At 41.1% G+C, this 24,785-nt stretch overlaps 1 long non-coding RNA gene across 1 annotated transcript; it reads left to right on the top strand.

Moving 5' to 3' along the window:
- The first annotated feature begins 689 nt into the window (after positions 1-689).
- Positions 690-22,711, top strand: LOC145526978 (uncharacterized). The gene is made up of 5 exons (XR_014069366.1): positions 690-739; positions 1,279-1,904; positions 14,488-14,640; positions 17,845-18,225; positions 22,073-22,711. It is a non-coding gene; the product is annotated as an uncharacterized LOC145526978 (long non-coding RNA).
- The last annotated feature ends 2,074 nt before the right edge of the window (positions 22,712-24,785 follow it).

The following is a 24,785-nucleotide window of genomic DNA, read 5'->3' as shown; positions in this document are numbered from 1 at the left end:
CTTAAAGCGTTGCTAGCTGGGTCCAACGGCCAGTGTTTCTGATTTAGTAGGTCCAGGTTAGAAACTGAGAATTTGCAGTACTAACAGTTTCCTAGTAGAGGCTGATGCTAGTGGCCTGGGGCCACACTCTGAAAAACTGTGCTCTAAGGATTAAATTCATTGAACATTTATTTAACATGCATTTATTGAATTCTTACTGTGTGCAGAGGGCTGTTTTAGGTGTAGAAGAAGAAGCTGTGAACAAGAAAAAGTCCCTAGCCACATGAAGATTATATTCTGGCAGGGGAGATAAACAATAAGTAAAGCTACAGGGGAACACCAACATTCAGCCCTTTGAAGTACAAGACAGGTACGGAAGGCAGTGAGTGACTGGGTTACACTGGGAAAAATATTTCAGGTATAGCAGTCAGGGAAGGCATCTCTGGAGATCTGGTTTAAAAAAAAAAAATGATAGGGAAAGGAAGAAAGCATTTAGGACAAGAGCACTCCAGAAAAAGAGAACACAGCAAGTGCAAAGATCCCAAGGAGGCAACAGATTTGAAGACATCCAGGGACAGAAATGGCCAGCGTGGCCCAAGCAGAGTGAGTGAGCTGAGGGAGAATGAGGAGATGAAGTCAGAGAAATAGGCAGTGAGACCATGTCATAAAGAACCTCACAGGTCATTGTAGGCAGGCTGCATCTTATTTGCAGTGTGATAGACAGTGCCTGCAGTGTTTTAAGTAGGCGAGTGGCATGAAGGTAAGCCCCTAAGTTCTAGAACAGTCCCAAAGAGCACACTGGCTGCAGGGTAGGATAGGAGAGAAGAGTTAGAGTACAGAGAGTAGAAAGTAGAGTAGAGAGAAGAGTACAGAGTTAGAGGCTGTTGAGACCCTCTGGAGTGAGGGGCGAGGAGGGTGTGGCCCCGGGTGGTGGCAGAGGAATTGCTGAGAAGCGATCAAATGCACATTATATTTTGTGCGTCAAGCTGAGGACCTGCTATGGAGGTGGGGGTAAGGAGAGGGAAAGGGCGAACTCGGGAATGACTCCTGAGATTTTTGACTGAATTTAATAAAATAAGATCATCTGTGAGAGAGTATCTGGCACATAATAAGGGTTCGGTACTCATCTATGTATTTTGGAATCAGGACACTTTCAGTTTGGAAATTCTAATGCTACCAAAACAGCCATGCACTGCACAGCCTCTGTAGGCTGGGATATGAACAGAGCTGTGTGAAACCGTTGTGCTGGGAAAGCTCTGACTTTCAGGACTCTGACTCTTTATCAATCCTCTTCCTTAGGTTTTCTGACCTTTCTGCAACCATATATAACTCCAGGACATTGAGAGGAATGTCCAGTGTGAAGGCCACGGCGCCGGGGGCTGAGCCTGTGTCCTCACTCGGGAATACTCTAGAACTCAGGGACTTACCTCTGGAGTATGAGCTTGTAGCAAGGAAAAAGTTATCATGTCATCAGTAATCAATATTGATGGGGAAGACTTCTTTCTTGGCATTTCCCCCCAGATCTTGCTTAAAGACTATGGGCCAATTGCCCTTCTTGATTATCAGGGTGGTTTAGAGTGCTTGTACCATGTGACTTACTCAAGGACAGCCACCCTGGAGGCCCACCTCCTCCCTGAAGGGGGCTAGCAAGCTTGCTGTTACACAAGCAGAGATGAAGCACATGCATTCTGGGGGAGCCACCATGTTCAAAATCTGGATCTCTCCAAATATCTTCAAGAAAGAAATATGACTCATTGGAATTCAGTTGTATTTTTTAAGACATGTATTCTTGTTGTTTATAACTTAGGAGATTCAGTTTGTGTTCATGCACCAAAATTGTGAAGAAGTCAGTTTGCCTCCTTCAACTTCTGAAGCATGCCTTGCTTCCTGTGCCTGCTTTTAGCATCCATTTCCTGGATGCCAAGGTAACCATGAACATATATGCAGTTCCCCATTCCCATCCTCCCTGGTCTTACCCAGCTGCCTGTGCTCCACACCTGAATTAACAATATCCATTAACACGTATTTATTTAGAAAGTGTTTCATAGATCCCACTACATATGTTTCACAAAGCACCCATTCTGAGTACTGCTCTTTGTTTATCCAGTATGTTTTGAGTGTCTGTTATTTGTCGGGCGCTGAGTCAAGTGCTTTTAATAAATTATCTCATTTAATCCTCACAGCACTCTTATAATTTTAGTACTACAATTTTATTAGCCCCCATACCAATAAGTATATATACCTGTGAAAAGGTGAAATGATGCCCAGGATTAGTCAGGAAGCATATAACGGGGCAAGATGCAAACCCAAATCATTCTGATTCACCGTCCATGCTCTTAACCACCGCCATCTTGCCCTTCAAAGCAGAAGAAAACTAGCATTTATGGAGCACCCATTGTGCAGCATGCCCTTTACAAATGCCATCTCATTTGATCCTCACAGCAACTCTTCAGCATAGATATTATTGTCAGCTAAAAGGAAACAAGGGTCTTGGAAAGGTTAACAATCTTATGCAAGGCCCGTGGTGATTTTAAAAGTGACTGAGCCAGGACACAAAATCGGATTTCCTAATGCCCATGTTCATGTGCTTTCCCTAGCACCACACAGCCCAACTTTGTAGCTTCATTGAGGAGCTGTGGTATCTGAGGGGTTCTTTGAAGGTTGCACAGCAGATGGAGGAATAGCCTCTGGATGTAAAGAACAGCTCAGTGTGCACACAGGTACCATTAATGCTCTAATTTTCCTGGGGTGGAAAGCCAAGGAGAAAAATATATCCTCACTTTTTACGTTTATATATATTTTGTCTCCCCTTCTCCTTTGTTTGAAATCCTTCAATGAGTCGCCGTTATGCAATGACTTGCGTGATCTGGCCCCTGCCTGCTTCCTTTTCTTGTGGGATTTACTCACTCTGCTCCAGCCTCACTGGCCTCTCTTCTAATCATCAGATATAAGGTGAATGTGATAACCACTGCATTATGTGAACGCCTACTTATCCTCCAATGGATCCGTCATTTTGCATGTTAGAGATTCCTGTATTTACTCTGTGCCCTGCCAGTAACTTGTTTTTACTTCATCCTCCTACAGCAAAGATCAGTACAAACGTCACCTCCTCAAAGGCCTTCCTTGTCCCCATAGTTACTCTCATTACGACATTCTGCTTAAGTGTTTCTGGAATAAATAAAGCTATGCATCCTTGCCATGCATCCTTGAATGTTTGCAATTCAAGAGAAAAAAAAAAAAACAGTGTTTGTTATCAACCTTTTCCAAAATTGGTTTGTTTGCAGGTTGATCAGTCCTGCCCCAAATCAGCATTCAGCTGAATCTTCAGATACTTTCAAAGCAGCTTCCTGACATAAGAAGTTTTAAACTGACTGCAGTGGTGATGAAAACCAAAAATCAAGTGACAAACCCCATTAGGAGAAGGTGATTGTGAGAGTTCAGGCTTTAAAAACTTGTCTTGATGAATGAGAAAGACAAAAGAACTCTTTGCCCTTTAATCTAAAATTGATTTAACCTAAAATTGATTGATTTTAACCTAACTCTTTGCCCTTTAACCTGCTACCCTGAAATCATAGCCGATAATCCCAATAGTCTGGAATAGCCCCCAGGGATCCTATAAGAACAGATTTCACAGATCTGTGTGCTAGGAGACAGAAGGGCCTCTTTCCTGTATGCGGTTTACATTGCAACACAGGCTAACATTCCCTGGCTTCTTTCATTTATTCCAAGTCTTCTCCTCATTTTTGAATTACAGTAGAAGAAAAAAGAGATTTTTTTTTCCTGCCCATAAAACAAAAAGGTTACTATTGGCCAGTAGAGCATCCTCCAAATTCTCAAGGCAGTATTATTTTCGTATGAAATGAAACACAGTATCAGTCCTTCTAATTAATATGCAGGGTTGATTTCCTTTAGGATTGACTGGTATGATCTCCTTGCAATCCAAGGGACTCTCAAGAGTCTTCTCAACACCACAGTTCAAAAACATCAATTCTTCAGCATTCAGCCTTCTTTATGGTCCAACTCTCATATCCACACATGACTACTGGAAAAACCATAGCTTTGACTAGACAGACTTTTGTTAGCAAAGTAATGTCTCTGCTTTTTAATACACTGTCTGGGTTTGTCATAGTTTTTCTTCCAAGGAGCAAGTGTTTTTTTAATTTCATGGCTGCAGTCACCATCTGCAGTGATTTTGGAGCCCAAGAAAATAAATTTTGTCACTGTTTCCACTTTTTCCCCATCTACTGGCCTTGAAGTGATGTGACTGGATGCCATGATCTTAGTTTTTTGAAAGTTTGAGTTTTAAGCCAACTTGTTCACTCTCCTTGTTCACTTTCATCAAGAGGCTCTTTAGTTCCTCTTCGCTTTCTGCCATAAGAGTGGTGTCATCTGCATATCTGAGGTTATTGATATTTCTACCGGCAACCTGGATTCCAGCTTGTGAGTCATTCAGCCCGGCATTTCACATGATGTACTCTGCATAGAAGTTAAATAAGCAGGGTGACAATATACAGCGTTGACATACTCCTTTCCCAATTTTGAACCAGTCCATTGTTCCATGTCTGGTTCTAACTGTTGCTTCTTGACCTGCAAACAGGTTTCTCAGAAGGCAGGTAAAGTGGTCTGGTATTCCCATCTCTTTAAGAATTTTCCACAGTTTGTTGTGATCCACACAGTCAAAGGCTTTAGCACAGTCAATGAAGCAGATGTTTTTCTGGAATTCTCTTGCTTTTTCTATGATGCGATGGATGTTGGCAATTTGATCTCTGATTCCTCTGCCTTTTCTAAATCTGGCTTTAACATCTGTAAGTTCTCAGTTCACGTACTGTTGAAGCCTGGCTTGGAGAATTTTGAGCATTACTTTATTAGCATGTGAAATGAGTACAATTGTGTGGAAGTTTGAACATTCTTTGGCATTGCCTTTCTTTGGGACTGGAATGAAAACCCACCTTTTCCACTCCTGTGGCCACTGCTGAGTTTTCCATATTTGCTGGCATGTTGAGTACAGTACTTTAACAGTATCATCTTTTAGGATTTGAAATAGCTCAGCTGAAATTCTATCACCTCCACTAGCTTTGTTCGTAGAGGTGCTTCCTAAGGCCCACTTGATTTTGCACTCCAAGATGTTTGGCTCTAGGTGAGGTGAGTGATCACACCATCATGGTTATTTGGGTCATTAAGATCTTTTTTGTATAGTTCTTCTGTGTATTCTTGCCACCTCTTCCTAATATCTTCTGCTTCTGTTAGGCCCATACTATTTCTGTCCTTTACTGTGCCCATCTTTCCATGAAATGTTCCCATGGTATCTCTAATTTTCTTGAAGAGATCTCTAGTCTTTCCCATTCTCTTGTTTTCCTCTATTTCTTTGCATTGTTCACTTAGGAAGGCTTTCTTCTCTCTCCTTGCTATTCTTTGGAACTCTGCATTCAGATGGGTATATCTTTCCTTTTCTTCTTTGCCTTTCACTTCTCTTCTCAGCTATTTGTAAGGCCTCCTCAGTCATTTTGCCTTTTTGCATTTCTTGAGAATGGTTTTGATCACTGCCTCCTGTACAAGGCCATGAACCTCTGTTCACAGTTCTTCAGGCACTCTGTTTATCAGATCTAATCCCTTAAATCTATTTGTCACTTCCACTGTATAATCATAAGGGATTTGATTTAAGTCATACCTTAATGGTTTAGGGGTTTTCCCTATTTTCTTCTATTTAAGTCTGAATTTTGCAATAAGGAGTTCATGATCTGAGCCACGGTCAGCTCCCAGTCTTGTTTTTGCCGACTGTATAGAGCTTCTCCTTCTTCAACTACAAAGAGTATAATCAATCTGATTTCAGTATTCACAATCTGGTGATGTCCATGTGTAGAGTCATCTTTATTTAAAATTATGTATTAATATATTCATTTTAAGTGATAATTATAAACCCATTAATATTTACAAAATAGCATATTTTTATTGAAAAATAACTATATTCCTCTCAAATAGTAAGTCATATCATTTCATGGTTTTATAAATCTCTTCAATGCCTCACTTAATGGAAGACAGCTGCATCCTCATATCTCTCTCTACATTCAATCCACTGCACTATCAAATGTAATGTAGCCCCACTACACACTCTTAAGGGAATTAGAGTAAAAAGGACAGATAGCATCTTATTTTTATGAAAATACTTTAAAACTTGCAGACACCTGAAAGTCTTAGGGATCCTCAGTCTTGGGGACCCTGCAGCTCTACCTCTGACCCTTTCACATGGTAGATTCAGCCATGGCTGAATTCATGTGCTCAGGCTGAATTCATGAAAATCTGCCTCTGTGTTTTGGTTTGCTTTGCCCTGTGTGGCTTTATTCTTAGGCAGATTTTTTCTCACTAGCAACAAAGATGGTCACCAGCAGCTCCAGCCTTATGTCTGAGTAAAAAAATTAGCAACTCCAGGGCGAATTCCACTTCTTTTCCTATAGAACTAATAAAAGTCTTAGGTTTGACTCTTATTGGACTAATGTGGGTCATGTACCAATACACCAAGCACAATGTTTTAAAAATGAATCCTCATTTAAGAAAACATAACACAATGCTAATATTGGAAAATATTAAATAACTTGAAATTCTAACTGTACTGGAAAATATGGGCTATGTCTAAAGCAGAAACACTGGTATGCTAGCTTCCTCCCAATTAAGCCTGGGAAATGTGCTTGGCTGGGACATCATGCTTACAGAAGAGTTCTCTCCCCCTTCTTTAATTCAAGAATGACACAGTCAGAGGTAGTTGCAATCTTTGATCAACAGTGAGAGAGCCTGTCTCTAGAAATTAAATTCAGAAAGAGTAAAGAATGAAATGTCTTAAAATTTTTAAACTAAATCCATCTTGGAAATATCATACCTCTCTATTTTGTCTATGGTGACTTACAAAGAATATATATTTCATTCTCATCATAAAATGAATCCAATATAAAAGGCAAAGCTATTTTATGGTAGATGGGCCTGGTGATGGAGGCAGTTATAAAAGGCTAAGGAGTAACTAAGAATGGATGAAATAAAAGATTTTTGAGGAATGGTGGGCCAGAGGATAGAGAATAAGATCTCAAATGTAGAGCTAGCTAGTTGATTAAGGATTAATCCAAATTTGCTCTTTATCTTAAAAGCAAAGGTGAATCACTGAGCTGTTTTTTAAAACATAATATGAATTATGATCATGGAAATCCAGGGCACCCTGAGAGCTTATAGCTAACATGTCTAAACTGGATGGGGAAATAAGGGTAGGTCTTACAGAGGAAGTGAAAGTGAAGTTGAGAATCAAAGGGGAAGAGCTAACAGGGAAAAAGAGGGTGATGTGTGCTAGGCAGAGAGAATGTAAGAGATCCTCACATTCAAGGAAGTGAACAAAATCCAGAGATGGCTGAAGCATGATTATGGAGGTGTGAAGAGTGAGGTGGCTAGAGAAACAAGCAGTGTGTAGACCATGGAAAGCTTTGCAAGATTTCAGAGCTTAGATTTAAGCACAAGAGCTTTGGGCATTCATTCAAGGGGTTCACCGTGATCAAATTCATGTTTAAGAAAGACCATTTCTTGGGCTCTAAAATCATTGCAGATGGTGACTGCAGCCATGAGATTAAAAAACACTTGCTCCTTGGAAGAAAAGCTATGACAAACCTAGACAGTATATTAAAAAGCAGAGACATTACTTTACCAGCAAAGGTCCATCTAGTTACTGGGAAAATATCTTCCTTTCTCTGCTAATTTATTTTTCTTGGTGGGATTAAAATAACAGGGGTCCCTCAAAACTTCCAAAGAAGGAAACAGCATTGCGTGTGCACAGAAGATTTAATTGTATGATCAGGGCATGCTGAATGAGGGCAGAGATGGACAAAGCTACCTAAAAATGAAAGGACTCTGGTCAGAGCAAACATTTGACTAAATGCAAAGTCATATCTAAAAAAAGAATTGTTCATCCTGGTAACCCCAGGCAAAGGGAAATAACAAGGCAAATCTTGGTGTTGTGACTAACCACCAACCAGGAGAGAGTGAGTCTTCCCCCCGGGGACTTTGGATAATATGGCACCATGACCAAACCATTGCTCTTGGGGAGACAATTGTGTACCAGACTGATGGTCTCAATCACGACTGACCAAGAAAATCACATGCAGAGTTTTTAAGAAAAAAAAAAAAATGTCTGACCCTCATTTTAGGTCTGAGGTAGATCCTGACCTCCTGAAAATTTTGTAAACTCCACTGGTTTTACAGAAGAGTCATAGCCCGTGTAGAGAACCACCATTGTGTCAGGTAATCTTAGCTTGATGCTGGAGTCAATTTAATCTCCTTTATTCTGATTCTGTGCTTATCACATAACCTTCTCATTATAATTTGGTGTCATAGGTGGGTCTTTGTACAGAGAAAGAATATTCCAGTTCTTACCACACATGTATTCCAGTTCAAAAGGGTTATTACATTTCTTCTCATGAATCGATTAACTAACAATGGCAACTTATACAGCAATCTTAATATACCTAATTAATATAAAATTGTCTTTGAGAGAATAATACTTCTCTTTGGGTGATAGTCTCAGGGACTGTAAGCCTTGAAGATGGTCTAACTTCACCAAGATAATATCATCATTTGAGCCTTTGATCAGCTCAAAGATGTTACTGATTTTTCATTAATCTTAACACAAATGGTTTATCCCTCCACTCACCCTCCAGAAATTATCAAATAGCAATATTTTAAACTCAAGCATATATAGTAATAGTTTAGGAGCAAACATCCAGGTACTGGGACATTGAACACATTCCTTAATGAGTCCCCTGATTATACTTAAAGTAAAAACCCCACTTACCTTTAAAAATATTGTTTTCATCATCAAGGGAAAGTGTTCCCTGCAGTGCATTAAGCTGCTCAGGGGAGAGAGAGAAAATATTAAAACTTAAATGTGGAAATGAATATAAAAGACGAATCATAAACTTCACAGACCCAGCAGCAGGTACTAAAGGAAGGTTTTTATTTGATTAAAATATTAAATGACTGTTGAGCTGAGTAAGTGGGACTGAAGCTGAGCTTCAGGAGGCATTGTTCCAGCTTTACAACAGAGTCGCTACCCTTTTTCAAATGTAAATAGAGGGTATCTTTTGTCATCAACAAAAGTTGCAAGGAACAATGGAGAATGAAAGAAATGTCATAAAAGCAAACGTAAGAAAGCACAGAGCTAGATAATTCGGCAGCAACATCCTTGAAAACGTGCCAAAAATCCTTATCTACGGAGGGAGCTTTGGTGGGGAATGAGAAATGGCATGGGGCCAGAGTAGCCATTCAGAGGAAAATGGAAGAAGCGAGTTTACTCTAAGGAGGCCCAGGTGAAGACAGAGTTGTGAGTCAAAGGGAAAAAAACAATTGTTCACTGTTTTCTGTGGCCGCCTAGGGAAGCACAGGCCTGGATGCAATCTGGGTGTCCCTGGATCCCTGGGGCTTCTGTAGGAGACACTCCTAGAGATAAAAGCTAACACTTCTGCATGGACTAAATGACAATAGGAAATTGGGCCTCTTGACTACCTGTGCACTCTTAACCACACAGTCCAAGCCTGAGCCAAAAGGAAAGTTTACCCAACAGCACCAATGTTCATGAGTGTATATCAGGGCTTCTTTGGTGGCTTAGATGGTAAAAAAAATCTACCTGCAGTGCAGGAGACTGGGGTTTGATCCTACCTGCTCCAGTATTCTTGCCTGGAGTATTCCATGGACAGTGGAGCCTAGCGGGCTATAATCCATGGGGTTGCAATGAGTCAGACACAACTGAGTGACTAAGCACTCATGTTCATGCACCCTCAATTCACCATGGTGTTAGAAAGAGAGAAATGAGATAAAGGAGAAAGTACAGCATTGTATCAACGCAGGGACCAGGATTCAATCCCTGGTCAGGGAACTAGATCCCATATGCCTCAACTAAGAGTTGGCAAGCCATAACTAAAGATTGTACATGTCTCAACAAAGATTGAAGATCCCAAGTGCCACAACCACGATCCAGTGCAGCCAAATATATAAATAAATATTTTTTAAAAAGAAAGAAATTTGGGCTATTCTAGAGAAAATAAGAACACTGATAAGCAATACAGAGCATGCATCATGAAGGAAGGAACCATGTCTGTTTTGTGCACTGCTAAACCCATGGTGCTGAGGTCAGTGTCTCATTCATAGTAGATTCCTATTCATTCATTCCTTCATTCATTCAGTACGTCAGCCATTCCACAAGTATTTGTTGAGCATCAACTACATGCAAGATACTGTTCCAAGAGCTTGAAATACAACTGGGAATAAAATATGTGAAGTCCCTGCCCTCACTGAGCTTACATTCTGTTGGAGCAATCTAAACAGTAAATAAATAAAGACATAAAGTGTCAATCACCGATAAATGCTTTAAAGGAAAATAAAGCAGAATCATGTCAGGGGAGTATAGGCAGTGAAGAGATGGTACATATTGTTTGAGATGGTCAAAAACCCCTCTGACAAACGTTCTTTACTAAAGAACTGAAAGACTCAGGGAGTGAGTCATGTGGTTGTCTAAAACAAGAGCATCTAGGCAGAGGAATAGCAAGTCCAAAGGCATCAAAGAGGGACCATCTTTGCCGTGTTTCAAGAACTGTCAGGAAACCAGTGTAACTGGAAAAAAATAAATGACGAGAGTGGACAGAGATACAGTCAGAGAAGTAGTCGGAGCCTTCGAAGCCTTGAGGAGGAAGAAGAAAATGTAGAGCTTCAGAAGTCCTTTAAGGACAGAGAATAAGTCTGTAAGAATATCAGCTTTTGTGCCAAATGAGGCTGGAAGCCCTTGGAGAGTTTTGATCAGAGGGACAACTTGACTTTACTTTGATTCTACCATGATCTCTCTGAGAGTTATGCTGAGGGAGACTAGAGATGCAACATAGAAATGGGCCAGGGTGGGAGCAGGTAGACTAATAAGGAGGTTGATGAAATAACTCAGGTAAGAAGTAATGATGGCATGAATCAAGGGAATATGGGAGAGTGGTAGGAAGTTGCAAGTTCTGGTTATGTTTCAATGATAAACAGCTGAAAGGATTTGCTGATGGATTGAAAATGGGGTGTGAAAGAAAGATAAGTGTTAGGGATTATACTGAGATTCTTACCCTGAGCAACTTGAAAAAATAAAATTGCCATTGAGATATGGGAAGACCACGGAAGAAGCAGATTCTGGAGGTGTGGCAGGAGTTTGCAGTCCAGGCTGGGACATTTAAATTTGAGGTACTTACTGGATATCGAAGCATCTATCAAGTAGACAATAGAATATATCAATCTAGCATTAAATGGAGTGGTCTGAGATGGAAGTCTAAATTTTAGAGTTGAGTTATTTAAAAGATATTTGAAGTTATGAGACTTAATTAGTCAACTGAAAACTGATTATAAATACAGAAAATCGCCAAAGCTAAAACTAGGAACTGAACCCCATAATTTAGAAGTCTAGGTGCAAAGAAAAAAATCAGCAAACTGAGACCAAGGAGTAACCACTGAGAAGAAAGCCAACAGAACTCCAAAAATTAATTTTTACGGAAGATGAATGAATGAATAGGATCATGGATTTGGGAGAAAATTCCAAGTCATAATCATCCTTGCATTCCTACTTATATATAGTTAAAAGCAATAGGCTTCCCTGGTAGCTCAAACAGTAAAGAGTCTGCATGCAATGCAGGAGACCTAGGTTCGATCCCTGGGTCGGGAAGATCCCCTGGAGAAGGGAATAGCAACCCACTCCAGTAATCTTGCCTGGAGAATTCCATGGACAGAGGAACCTGGCAGGCTACAGCCCATGGAGTTACAAAGAGTCGGACACAACCGAGCGACTCACATGCACACACAAAAGCAATATAATTGTGAGGGCAAATAGCCCTAATAGTAATGTTTCGAAGTAGAATTAACTCAGGAAACCCAGACTACCAGTTTGCAGCCTCACTTTCCCCTCTGAGGCTGTAAAGCATGCCAGTTAAGGATGTGGGCACAAGGACCAGGCTATGAGGGCTCTCATTCCAGCTCTATTACTGACTCACTGCATGGTTTTGACCAAATTACTTAGCCTTTCTCTGCCTCAGTTTCACCATCTATAAAATGACAATAACAGTACCTATCTCACAGGTCTGTTAAAGATGAACCGTTAAGACATAAACTCTCTGAACTTGAGGAAGAACTCAAGTAACTATAATCATGTGGCTCATGATAGGTGATCAGTGACTGACCAAATTTGTTTTAAGCCAAGAAATCCCTCAAAAGGAAAAAGAATGGACTAGAAAATAAAGTTATTGTGAGACATTCTCATGGGGCCCCAAACTTTCTGCTTAGTTATATGCATGTCTATTTTATTTTTTAACACATTTTTAACATACCTAAAATTATTTTGCTAATGTAACATTTCTCTTTGTATTGTGTGCATGGGTATATGTGCTCAGTTGTGTCTGACTCTTTGCAAACCCGGGAACTGTAGTCCACCGGGCTCCTCTCTCCATGGGATTCTTAGGCAAGAATACTGGAGCCGGTAGCCGTTTCCCTCTCCAGGGGATCTTCCTGACCCACAGATAGAGCCCACATCTTCCACATCTCCTGCATTAGCAGGTGGATTCTTTACCACTGTGTCACCAAGAAAGCCTTTATCATTTTTTAATTAATTTACTTTTAATTGAAGAATAATTGCTGTACAGTATTGTGTTGGTTTCTGCCAAACATCAACATGAATCAGCCATAGGTATGCATACGTCCCCTCCCTCTTGAACCTGCCTCCTACCTCCCACCCCATCCCACCCCTTTAGGTTGTTACAGAGCTCCATTTGAGTTCCCTGAGTCATACAGCAAATTCTCACTGGCTATCTATTTTACATATGATAATGTATGCCTTTATCTTTTTAAATCTTTTATGAGTTCTAAGGAATGTCCCCGTGTCTTAGTTTGTACCAGCTGCTAGAACAACACAGCATAGATTGGGTGGCTTATAGACACAGAAATGTATTTTTCACAGTTCTAGAGGCTGGGAAGTCCAAAGTCAAGGCCTCAGTATATTTGATGGCTGATGAGAACACACTTCCTAGGTCACAGAGAGCCATCAGTCATCTTATCCCTGAATCCTCAGATGGAGGAAAGGGTTGAGGGAGCCCTCTGGGGTCTCTATTATAAGGGCATGCACCCTATTCATGAGGACTCCACCTTCATGACTTAATCACCTCCCAAAGGTCTCACCTCCAAATGTTGTACTGTGGATTAGGTTTCACCCTATGAATTTTGAGAAGACGCAAGCATTCAGTCTACAGCACCTTGCTAAATTGATGTCTTACTTTAAAAAATACTCTATGCTTTGTTAACATATTAAAGGTTAGACTTTGCTATAAAAGCTAATCTAATAGGAATCAGAGGGGGTTTTTCCCCATTAGGACACAAAATAAAAATGAATATTTTTTTCCTGTGTCAAATGGAGGGTGGAAGAGATCCGTATAGTTTTTAGTTTCCATATTCTTTCTCTTCACTCTCATTGAATGCTTTAATTTCATTTTCCTACTCTGAATTGTTTTTTCTTGGAAAACCACTCTTCCCTATTTGCTCTGCTTCATCTCATAGTCCGGTGAAGGAGTTTAATTGAAGTTGAACACTTCGTACATGTGTGATACATACACAAAATTCTATACACAGTTGATCTTGTCACGCAGGTCAGTCAGAGGATGATAATCTACTTTTGAAGTATATTTTTTTGTTTTTCAAAAGAAGATCCCAAAAGGGTTTCCTTTAAGTCGTTTTCATCTTTGGGACATAACTACTAAATCTGTTGTTGAGAATTTGATCTGCTAAGTCGCTTCAGTCGTGTCCAACTCTGTGTGACCCCATAGATGGCAGCCCACCAGGCTCCGCCGTTCCTGGGATTCTCCAGGCAAGAACACCGGAGTGGGTTGCCATTTCCTTCTCCAGTGCATGAAAGTGAAAAGTGAAAGTGGAGTCGCTCAGTCGTGTCCGACTCTTAGCGACCCCCTGGACTGTAGCCCACGAGGCTCCTCCGTCCATGGGATTTTCCAGGCAAGAGTACTGGAGTGGGGTGCTATTGCCTTCTCTGCTGCTGCTGCTGCTGCTGCTGCTAAGTCGCTTCAGTCATGTCCGACTCTGTGCGACCCCATAGACGGCAGCCCACCAGGCTCCGCTGTCCCTGGGATTCTCCAGCCAAGAACACTGGAGTGCGTTGCCATTTCCTTTTCCAGTGCATGAAAGAGAAAAGTGAAAGTGAAGTCGCTCAGTCGTGTCTGACTCTTAGCGACCCCATGGACTGTAGCCTACTAGGCTCCTCCGTCCATGGGATTTTCCAGGCAAGAGTACTGGAGTGGGGTGCCATTGCCTTCTCCAATTGCCTTCTCTAGTATGTAGTAAATACTTAAGGAATATCTATTTTTGTTAATGGTATGGTTTACCTGATAACATAGGCATTTGTGTATATATCTGTCCCTCCACTAGAGTCAGGATGGCAAATGGATTTTCTTTCTTGTTCCAATGTAGATGGATTGGAAAGAGCTGCCTAGAGCATCAGGTTTAAAAAGATTTTGAGACCGAACCCAGATTCAGAAAGAGCACCATCATTGATTAGAAATGTCTGATGTGGGAGAAAGAAGGGACAGTGGCTGTCCATGTGCTTCCCACCCTTTACCAGCAGTAAGTGTCTTCAGAGAAATTATGCACTTTTTTAATTACTCAGAGAATATAACACAATTTATGGCATGTGTAGACAGTTTATATTCATTAATTAAATTAAATGGAAGATTAGTGACATTCAAGACTATTTGCAGTAAAGCAAGTTCCATCTTTATACATATCTGGTACTTTTGTTACTCAACCAGCCCATCTATTGAGCATTTACCAGCTGGAAGAGTACCTCTATAATTAGTCAAATTCCCTCTCTCCCTCCTTGAAGAGATCAAAGTATTCACACACACACACACACACACACACACACACACACACACACACACACACACCCCTCAATCACAAACCCATGATAAGCAAGATTTTGATTCTGCCTGTAGAACCCAGGTACCCCTAGAACCCTTCTATAGTTACCAACCCTAAGTCCACGATCATCCATGAGCCTTTTTAGTCTGCTTCTTTTTGCTAAAATCATGACAGAAGGCAAGTAAAACATAAATAAATGGGTCTGGCCTAGAAGTTGTATAAATAACATGTCATACTTCTGACTTCAATCTCCTAAATTAAAGGGTAATGTTGACACTCCTTTAAACCAGATCACAATCACTAAAAAAGTATATAATCCAAAGATTTTCTAACCATCAGAAAAAGGGTCAGAAGATTAAGAGAATGTTAACTGATTGAAAATTAACTGATATAAAAATGATATAATATTATTATAACTGATTATAATAATGATAATAAATTTAAGGTCATAAAGACAATCTGGCCTTTTAGCAGAAAACTTCCGGTCTTGAGTGACATGTTGAGCAATGCAATAAACTCCAAGAGGAGATCAGTAATCATGTGAGAAATCTTACAAGCAGCACATGACATGCTTTGGATAGCAACGCAAATGTTTACTCAATTTCACCCAAATATACTGTTATGGAGCTGGGTCATGCGGAAAAACTTCTGTGAGTCTGTAAATACTCCAAAATTCCAAGACAAGCTTGGAAATGGGTCCTTTTTCTAAGAGATTCCAGAAAAAGTCCAAACAGAGTTAGAGGACCCCCTACAGAGACTTCACTTCGTAATTCATAATCAGCACCCCTTTCCTCTTTCCAAGCCCCATCTCATTCATCCTAACTACAGACACATTTAGTGAAATTGTTAGTTTTTTCCAACATGTATACTATCTGTGTCAAGGAGGAAATGGGTAACAGGGTCATATCGGTACAGCAATCATTTTATTAATCTCTTCATACTTAGCCAAAGGAAGTTCTCAGTAAACATTTGGTGATGAAAGGGATGAACCATCTATTTATAATAGCAGAGTCATTGAGCTGTTAAGATTATTACAGGCCTCAAGTTAGGATTTGATTCGGTGTCATTGTGTTCACAACTTGACTCTTTTAAGGGCTACAGATGAAGGAAGAAACTAATTCTAATTCTGAATTTAAATATTACAATAGATAGCAATTAGCACAGACATCAAAGGAGTGGAGAAAATTTCATCATTAAGAGGATAAGGATGTTATTATTATAACCAAAGAAAGATGATTAGATGGAACCTATTATAGCAGCTGCTAATAAAATAAAGCTTCATAAAATGGGTTAAATTACCTCCTTAATATTAAACAAATGATTTTACAGAGGTATCTTGCTGGAACTGAATATGAGGGCAAGTTATGGCACATTGCCTCTTCTGTCTCTGCATTCCATGACGAAGACAGAAAATAAACCAATAAACGTAATCATGGTCATAGCAATATTAATGGAGCCACCATAAATTCCAATACCTTTCACATGTTCTCATTCCTTTATTAGATTGGGAGGTATATCAGGTCAGGTTAAGGGTGTTTTAAGACACAACTATATAACACACTGGAATCTACAGTTATGTTATTAACGAGGTAGCATATGTGGCCCCTGACAATTTTTAGAGGCAAGTCCATGCCTCTGTCAGAGGGGAAGTTCGACTTCTCATGGCATTTTATTCTCCTCCCATAAATACAAGGATCAATCACTGTGAAAGAATTTTCACATTGCAGGGTCATTCGTTAACACTGAAGGACAACTAATAAGGTTTTAAAATATCCCCAATATAGTATGTAGGCACAGCCTTTCATCCATGGTAATAACCCAAAGTCACACAATATTTTATGTGGTCAAAATTGTTATTAAACCTTAGCAAAACTACATAGTCCTTCAAAAGAAAGAATAAAATGGCTTACAAAGGCCAAGGAGAGCAGTGCAAAATAATTTGAGAAGGGAAGCGAAGTCTACCTTAACCAATTGAAGAGTACAGAAGACAACCAATTGAAGTTGTCAGAATGCAATCATCCCTGTTGGAATTTGGGCAAGCCAGCATCTGACACTTCCAAGCAATGCCGTAGCCCTTTTTAATGAACAGGAGCCCTCTAGATTGGATTTCACCTCAATTCAAGGTATAAAGCCTGCACTCTGAGAATAGAGTGCAGAGATGTTAATTAGTTCACTGCTATCAGGTTCACAATTGCCTTCCTAGAGATCAATAGATCTAAGTCCATAATTTCACAGAAGGAAACTGAGGCCAGGTGAATATCACACAAAAAAGAAATAAGTTAGTAACTTTGCGGGTTTTTTAAGCATTAAAAAAAGTTATTTATTTGCCTGCACTGGGTCTTAGTCGCAGCACGTGGGATCTTTGATCTTCCTCGCAGGATGCAGGATCTTTAGCTGTGACATGTGAAATCTTAGTTGTGACATATGGGGTCTAGTTCCCTGACCAGCAGTTGAACCTGGGTCCCCTGCATTGGGATTGCAGAGCCTTAGCCACTGGATCACCAGGAAAGTCCAATAACTGCTTTTTTGTGTTCTTTTTTGTTCCTCTGAGTCCATAGTTTCCTCAATTCAGTTTAACAACTATTTGTTAACTCCTCTTTGCCAGATCTCTGGCTGGGGTCCTAAGAAGTTATAACGATAAAGGAAACCTGATTTCTGCTTTCTCCGTGCTGCTACTCTGGATGCAGGGAGAGACATAGACACAAGTCGTTCTATCAGAAGGCAGAGTGTGCTATGGACTAAAGGACAGATAGGGCCTTGGGAATACACCAGAGAGAAAGAGTTCCTTCCCTGGAGGAATCTAGGAGACATTTCTGGGGAAAGCCTTCCTTTCTGTGCTTCCAAAACCCCACCTACCTTCCCAGTGGGTTTGCCCTCCTGATTAGTCTCTGCTCTGCCATTTCTCAGACCTGAGCTTTCATTCCAAACTACTTCTCTGGAGGACTTCCCTGGTGGTCCAGTGGTTAGAAGCCTGCTTGCCAATGCAGGGGACACAGGTCTGATCCCTGGTCCGGGAGGATTCCACATGCCCTGGGGCAACTAAGCCCATGTGCCACAACTACTGAAGCTTGTGAACCGTAGAGCCATGCTCTGCAACAAGAGAAGCCACCGCAATGAGAAGCATGCGCACCACAACTCCAGAGTAACCCCTGCTTGCCGCAACTAGAGAAGACCCAGCACAGTCATAAGTAAGTGAAGTGTCAGTGGTGGGATTTTGACTCTACGGCAGACCAATGAAAGCTGCTCGTTTGGAAGATGCATTTCATCCGACTCCACTAGCAGGTATCGGTAAGTGCACCTGGTTTCATTATCATAACTGGCAGCAGCGGTAGCATTACTATCGAAGGAATAGTGGTTACTATCTCCAGGAGGCTCACTATCTGCCTAGCAATGTGATGTCTAACACACTAAATTCTCAGGAAGCCCCACACAGCAGGGGTGATTATCCCTATCTAAGTGATGAGGAAACTGGGATCAAAGACACCAAGTGACTTTGAAATAAGAGACTTGTGAAGGCAGAACTTATCAAAATCCAAATCTTAGCCCAAAACTTTTTCCCTTAATAGTTGCGCCTTACTTCTTCCCCCAAAGTGAGACCTTGTAAGAGAGGGCTTGTATAGAGTTGATAGAGCTGTAGTATCCAGTAAATCAGTTCAGAAATGTTCATTATATCATTGTAGCAAGCTAACAAGAACCTTAGTGGTTGGCTTATATCTGCAACCATGTTACAACTGATGGTTTTGTGAGATAATAATTCAGATAGGGCGCGGCCAGACAATTCTTCCACTCTACCCGGCATCAACCAGGGTCACTTGAGAGCCTGCAAGGGTAGCTGATGTGGTCTGCAGGTTGCAAGACAGTTTCACTCATGTTCCAGCTTCTTGGCAGGACATACTGGAAGGCAAGGCACCACTGGGCCCAATCCTTCTCTAGGGAATTTCATGGTTTTTCATGTGGTCTTTCTGACATGGCAGCCTAAGGCTCCAAGAGCAAGTATGCCCAGAGACAGGAAGAGGAATTCAGAACCACTTAAGGCCCAGACTCAGAAACTTTCATAGTGTCTCTTTTACTATATTCTGTTGGTCAGAGCAGTCACAGAGTCCACCAGGATTTGGGAGAGGAACACATTGATCCCCCTGATGGGAGAACTGTCAAAGCATTTACAGTCAGCTTCGATGGATCCCAATACTAAGTCTATTGAAGGAAACTTCACAGAAACAGGAAGGCAGAACATTTGGGAGTTTGAAATATGCATTCATTTTCTGGGCTGCCATTACAAAATAGCACAAACTGGATGGCTTTAACAAGAGACATTTATTTTTTCACATTTCTGGAAGCTGCCAAAGACAAGGCACCAGTAGGGTTGGTTTCCTCTGAGGCCTCTGTCCTTGGAGTGCACATGGCCACTGGCTTGCTGTGTCCTCTTGTGGTCTTTCCTCAGAGAAAACGCATCCTTGGTGTCTTTCTTCTTATGAGAACATCAGTCATATTGGATTAGAGCTCCGCTTCCCTGGTGGCTCAGAGGGTAAAGAGTTTGCCCGCAATGTGAGACCCAGATTCCATCTCTGGATCGGGAAGATCCCCGGAGAAGGAAATGGCAAACCATTCCAGTATTCTTGCCTGGAAAATTCCATGGATGGAGGAGCCTGGCGGGTTACAGTCCATGGGGTCGCAAAGAGTCAGACACGACTGAGTGACTAACACTAAAACCCTCATTTAATTTAATCACCTCTTTAACGACCCCATCTCCAAATATGGTTACATCTGAGGTACTAAAGATCAGGATTTCAAAAGATGAATTTTGGGGAGATGCAATTCAGCTCAAAACAAACGTCAAATCAAATGCCATTATATGAATAGAAAAACTGAGGCCCAGAGAGAGAAAATGATTTGCCAAGGTCAGAGAATACAGCTGGTAAGAGAGTCTGAATGAGTGTTCCTTCCAGTGCGGCCCTTTTCTAAGACTTGTGTCCTGCCTTATGAGAGACAGAGGCAGAGGAACCAAGAAAGGCCCAGTGTGGGTGCCAGAGATTCCTCTTTTTCTCTTGAAATTCCAGGCTTTTCACAATTATTTTATTCAGATCCAGATCTCTGTCCTGCTCATTCCTTTTCCTGTTTCTTGGCTGACATTTCTGGTGTTCAGGTCACTATTTAGATTCTGAATCACAGTAATATTGGAGAATATGATGTCCTTGTTTCTGCCTTAACATAGATCTGTCAAGACTTTGGGAACATCTCCTCAGTGATTTGCAAACTCAGACCCATTCTGGGACTCTGAGTCATCGCATTAGTGCCCCCTAATTTGCAGTGTATACCCCATCTTTGATTTGTAGCTCTTGGGTTTCAAGAATAACCTGCATCGTAGAAAGGAGTTGGCCTACGTTTTGGCGAGGCTTCTTCTAGGATGCATCTGCTCCCTTCTAGGATGGAGATAGGGGAAGGGGTGACTCCAGATGTGGCTTACAGCTTCCTGGAATGTAGGACAATTAGTATTCCATGCTCGTCTTCTGGCCTCACCTTGCATTTCATTTCAATCACCTGCTTCTGTGTTGTATGAGGTTAGAAAACTAGTCTTCCCAGAGATAAAAGGATCAGTTTCATTCTAATTCGAATAACAAAATTATATTAAGCTTCAATTACATACCAGCCACTCTGTGTTGGGGGAGGGTGGAGGGAGGGAGGGGGCAGTATAGTTAATTAAAACTGGCTTGTGGCAATATTCTACCACAAACTACAATAAAAACAAAAATGAATAAAGAGCATATGATATCACTTACGTGTGAAATCTAAACAATGATACAAATAAGCTTATTTACAAAACAGAAACCGACTCATAGACAAAGAAAACAAACATGCTTGCCAAAGGGGAAGAGAGGACAGATAAATTAGGATTTTGAGATTAATATGTACACACTACTATATATAAAATAGATGATCAACAAAGACCTACTGTATAGGTCAGGGAACTATATTCAGTCAATTGTAATAACCTACAAGGAAAAAGAATCTGATAACTGAATTACTTTGCTGTACATCAGAAACTAACACAACATTGTAAACCACTTATGCTTGAATTTAAAAAAAAAAAAAAAGCTAAAAAACTCCAATAATGAATGTGTTAAAAGAGGGGAAAGACAAGGAGAAACAAGTGTAGTCTAGGACTTAAAAGCACAAGCTCTAGAATCTGAAAATCCTGAGTTTTAATTTCTATTCTATCACTTACAAGCTGTTTGACTTTGGGAGAATTAGTTAACCTCTCTATGTCTTTACTTATAATAGTCAGTTTATTGAGAGGATTAAAAAGATTGTAGGTAATGTGCTGAACACACTGCCTGGCACAGAGTTAGTGTCCAGTATATGGTGGCTATCATTTCAACTTGCTTCTCAGTTGGTTGTGAAAATTAAATGACCTAGACTCATGGTCTCTCCTTCCCCTCACCTAAACTGCAAATCTGCTTTTTCTCCGATCTTTTCTACTCAGTAAATAATTCCTTCAAATGTGCCCATTGCTCATGCCAGAACCCTCTCTCCTCCTCATTTCCCATCAACTAATCAATCACCAAGTCCTTTGATTTACCTCCAAAATATATCTCATATCTACCCACGTTTCTAAGTCTAAGCTACTGTCATCTCTCACCTGATGCCTGTAATCGACTCCGACTTGGACTCCATACCTGTGTGTGTGTTAGTTGCTCAGTCATGTCCCACCGTTTGCAACTCATGACCCATAGCCCGCGAGGCTCCTCTGTCCATGAAATTCTCCAGGCAAGAATACCAGAGTGGGCTGCCATTTCCTGCTCCAGAGAATGCAATCTTCATAGGGCAACCAGAGTAATCATTTTTAAATATAAAACCCGCCATGTAACTCTTTTGACTGAATGGTTTCCCAAAGCCCTGAGAATAAAAATCCAAAATATTCTCCAAGCCCTGCATGATCTAAGCCGCAGACTCGTTTTTTCCAGCCTCCTTTTGCACTCTTCCCACCCTCTTTCATCATGTCCCAGTGGCATTGCCCTTTTTGGTGCCATATACAAGTTAGAGTTTTTCCACCTGTGGTGGTTTTAAAAAGTTATAAAATTCTTTGACAACTTTCCATTTAATAGGTGAAGTCTAATTTTCTTCTCTGTGCATGTAGAACGAGACAGGGATTCACTTCCAACATAGAAAGTGACAGAAGTGATGCTACGTGACTTCCGAGGCAAGGTTATACAGACGATGGTAGCTACCTGGCTCTGTTCCTGGGATTGCTTGCTCTGTAGGAAGCCGACTGCCATGTTGCAAGGACACTCAAGCAGCCTGTGGAGAGGTCCACATGGGGAGGAACTGAGGCTTCTTGCCAACCAGTAGCACCAATTCACTATCCACGTGAGTGGCTTAGAAAATTAATCTCTCAGTCTCCATCAGGTCTTCATATAATTGCAGCCCTGGGCTGAAATCTTGACTGCAGTATCACAAAAGTCCTGCCCCAGGGACTTCCCTGGAGGTCCAGTGGCTAAGTCTCCATGCTCCCAATGCAGGGGGCCCAGGTTCTTTGGTCACGAACTAGATCCTGTATGCTGCAACTAAAGATCTTGTGTTCTGCAAGGAATATTGAAGATCCTCCAAATTGCAACTAAGACCCAGTACAGCCTAATAAATAAATAAATAAAGGGCCTGTCGCACACCACCTCCCCACCTGCTTCCTTCCCTCAAGCCAGAACTACCTAGCTAAGCTCAATAAGAATTCCTGACCCACAGAAAGTGTGGGTATAATAAACGTTCATTTTAATTTTAAGCGACTAAGTTTTGGAGTGACTTGTTACACAGCAGTAACTAACTAAAACACCACCTCAGGGGCTTCACAGAGGCTAGTTTCTCTTCTTGAAACACTCTCTCCCCATCTCTTCCTCAGGTTAACCCTTATTCAGGATACAGAGGAGGGCAGGGTAGTATAAAACTGGGAATAGAGAATTCCATGTTGTCTTGGTGGAGGAAGAGGCAGAAAGAGATAATAGCATCACACATTTCCAAGGAGAAGCTAGAGAGAACTGCTTCCTTCTCCCAGTGACTTCCTGAACTACCGACCATGCACAGCAGTTTGAAATCACTTAAAGCAGTGGAGTGTTTGAGTGTTAGTCGCTCACTTGTGTCCGACTCTTTGTGACCCCATGGACTGTAGCCCGCCAGGCTCCTCTGTCCATGGGGGTTCTCCAGGCAAGAATACTGGAGTGGGTTGCCATTCCCTTCTCCAGTAGATCTTCCCAACCCAGGGATCAAACCCAGGTCCCCTGCATTGCCGGTGGGTTCTTTATCATCTGAGCTACCAGGAAAGCCCCCAATATACTTGAAGTGTTTATTTAATGCTGGAAATTCACCCTAGGGGACAGAAGGATGTGAAAGGAAAAGGCGCCATAATTAAGCCATCCTTGGAAATGATGAGTTTTTTTTTTTTTTTTCTTTTCTTTCCCAAATACCTTCACGTTAATGTAACTTCAAGCCCAAATATTCTGGGAGGTAACCAGTCTGGTAGCTATGAGGGATGAGAGGCAGGACATGCCCCAGGAGGAGGGGAGCACTGGTGTCTGGCCACTCCATTGACTCTACAGCAGGGCGTCAGACACGAAAGCCCGGAGCAGCTGGAAGACAAAGGACTCCTCAGGTTCCCGCATGAAGGCACTGTGCGACCTAGAGCAATTTCTCTTGCATGGGTTGACTTATTGAAAAGACAGGTCATGGTATGACTAATATTTTCTGGAGAGTTCACTGGGGAATTTTCAAAGTTTCTGGAAAGTGCATATGCTCCAATACCAAATAGACAAAATTGCATGGTTATCAACTCAGTGAGTTCTATATTCCCCTGCTATAGAATGATGGGGTTGACAAGAGTAGCTTGCAAGTCCTTCCATCTCTGAGTTTCAGGGATCAAATGAAAATGTTAGGATCTCATATGCAAAATCATGGACAGTACTTTTCTATCAACTGAAAAAGAATGTTTTCCAGGATTAGTGTAGAGGAAAAAAGTAACTTAGAGGAAGAGCCTTGCAATTATAATTGATTATTTACTTTTTTTTTTTTTTGCTGAATTTATGGAACCACTTGAGGGTGAAGAGGAAGCAGAAATGTGTTACAGAAGCAAAGCCCTTGAGTCTGAAGAGTGTCAGAAAAGTCCATCATGGGCTATGAGTGCAGTGCTTCTGTGGGATTAATAAATGCCCATTTGAAAATTTTCTCAATGAAAAAAAGAGATAAGATGGCTCTTTGTCTCCTTATTTTACATCTCTCACTTATTTCCTGATCTAAATTCAGTGTTTACCGCTCCTTTTGTGACCAGTGGAATTTTGCCAGTAGGAACACTGCTAGCTGAAGGCCTTTAGAAAAGATAGAGCCATTCTTCTGGCCTTCATTCCTTGCCAGAATCCTTCTACTCTTGTTTCCATAAGGCACTCTTGTCGCATCCTATTACTTCCACTACTTTCAGAATGATATCACCTCAGTGAGGTACCATCTTTTCTCTCCTTACAAAAGAAAACAGACCTAGTTTCTTTAACCTTTCAGCAGAAGCAAATTCCCCAAATCCCTCTGTCATTCTGGTTGCCTTCTGCTATGCCTTCTCTAGTTCCAAAATATCCTATTTATAGAAAGAAACCCAGAATGAGCTCAGGACTCAATATGACCTAACCAATCCTCTTTACATGACTAGAATAATTTTCTCTGACTCCTTTTCAGTTGTGCAATGTGCCCAATATAGTCCAAGCTGATTCTCTTTTTTTTTATTCCAATACATATGAAATGACAAACATTCAAACTATGGCAGTGTGACTGACTGATGTGAGAGGTTGATGCCCATTATATTCAGGAACTTTCTGGAA

This window comes from Giraffa tippelskirchi, chromosome 11 (genome assembly GCF_054371585.1).
Source record: "Giraffa tippelskirchi isolate mGirTip1 chromosome 11, T2T-mGirTip1v1.2.pri, whole genome shotgun sequence".
NCBI lineage: Eukaryota > Metazoa > Chordata > Mammalia > Artiodactyla > Giraffidae > Giraffa > Giraffa tippelskirchi.
The sequence above is the reverse complement of the archived record's forward strand: the minus strand, read 5'-3'. Positions and strand labels throughout refer to the sequence as shown.